Source organism: Anoplophora glabripennis, unplaced genomic scaffold, assembly GCF_000390285.2.
Source record: "Anoplophora glabripennis isolate ALB-LARVAE unplaced genomic scaffold, Agla_2.0 scaffold8422, whole genome shotgun sequence".
Classification (NCBI taxonomy): domain Eukaryota; kingdom Metazoa; phylum Arthropoda; class Insecta; order Coleoptera; family Cerambycidae; genus Anoplophora; species Anoplophora glabripennis.
Window position 1 is genome coordinate 1 of NW_019424496.1, and position 1,738 is coordinate 1,738.

The 1,738-nt window shown below is 30.8% G+C and overlaps 2 non-coding genes across 2 annotated transcripts; both read right to left on the bottom strand.

The window, feature by feature from the left end:
- Nucleotides 1–359: 359 nt before the first annotated feature.
- Trnas-gcu lies at nt 360–441 on the bottom strand. The gene has a single exon. It is a non-coding gene; the product is annotated as a tRNA-Ser (tRNA).
- Nucleotides 442–684: 243 nt separating this feature from the next.
- Trnas-gcu lies at nt 685–766 on the bottom strand. The gene has a single exon. It is a non-coding gene; the product is annotated as a tRNA-Ser (tRNA).
- Nucleotides 767–1,738: the final 972 nt, after the last annotated feature.

The window sequence follows — 1,738 nt, forward strand, 5'->3', positions numbered from 1 at the left end:
GAAATACGCAATGCCAAATGTCTGCAAAACCCTCAACGAATATTTCGCTTCCCTTGATATCGTTATAATGTAATATTATTTGACTCAACTAAAATCCATTATATTCCAAATGTCATGTAGTAGGTAAATGAAAAAAAGCTTTTTTAGGATTTTTATCTCATAGTATTAGATCTTGTGATGATAATGATATGATGCATAATCAAAACCAGTTGAATAACAATCATACATTTAACTAAATTAATTAATTCTCTGATAAAAAGAAATTTAGAGTGGATTTATTCCTTAATTTGCTACGGATTTTTTTATTATAATTATTATAGAAACAACGAAGCCCTTTAAGAAATAATAGAAAAAAATTCCGACGAAGATGGGATTCGAACCCACGCGGGCAGAGCCCATTGGATTAGCAGTCCAACGCCTTAACCACTCGGCCACCTCGTCCTGCGTAGGATTATTCTGTAAGGACGAATCATTGGAATGTAAAAGTCTTTTCTCTTAGAAGTACAAGTACATAATTTAAAAAGCATCTATAATAAAATGGAACTGCAACCTCCGCCAATACAACTCATTGAATCGATGACTTAACCACTCAACCATATCCTTTTGGGAAGGATTTTTAAGGACTTTAAGATTTAAATAAGGGTTAAACCACCATGGCTCAGAAAATTCTAAATAAAAAAGCACCGACGAGGATGGGATTCGAACCCACGCGGGCAGAGCCCATTGGATTAGCAGTCCAACGCCTTAACCACTCGGCCACCTCGTCCTGCGAAGGATTCTTGTATAAGGACGAATCGCTCAAAATTGAATCCAACTAAAACTTTCCTGCAAATAGTCGACAATAAACTATCACAACTTTATCGAATATTCACATTATAGATTATAAAACAATTATTAAGGATTCTTTTAATAACTTTAGAGCCGTGATATGAATTATTCCTTAAATTATTAAAGTATTGAGAAAGATTATACACAATTTTTCTTAATTGAAAGTAAAATTGCAAAACCTTCATAAAATTTCGAATATTTGAGTTCGCAAAATGTAAATATTTAAAATTTATTTACTTTTCGTTCGTTGATCTCGCAGCTTAGTGAAGAAAATTAAATACATAATTATAGTCTATTATTATATTGAATTTGGGAGCATTAGTTTAATATCTTTAAAATAGTAAAAGTAAAAGTAAGAGTAAAAAATTCGAGAACTAATAATACCATGTTTTCTATAAATGAAATTTAGTAAAAATAGCAAATTTTTTTATTAAAAAATACTACTTGTTACTGCTTAACACAATTTTAGTGTGATGGTTAAACCTTAGGTTAGGCGTTAACCATCAATTGTAAACCAAGGCAAAATTCTGAATTTGACATAGAAAATGTCTGTATTGCAAAACCAAGATTTTCCACTAAACCGCAGAACTCCCTGACCCTTTTACGTGAATTGACAGCAACTGACCATTAATAATGTGTCGCCCAATGTAGCTCGGGTTGGATAGGAACAGCAAACCACTTCAAATGAAACGTATAAAACATAATTTTTTTTAGTAGAACATTTAATAGGCACTATTTTATCTTAAGTCTTACATTTCAAAATGTTTGTAAATTGCAAAATGATGAAATTTTTACTTAAATTTGTATCTGTGAAGCTTTTATCTAAATTATTCTAGTAAAGCAAGTCCTGATATAAGATTTTTCATAGCATTGTCCAAAGAATAAACAGAGTTAACAAAACAAAAATAAA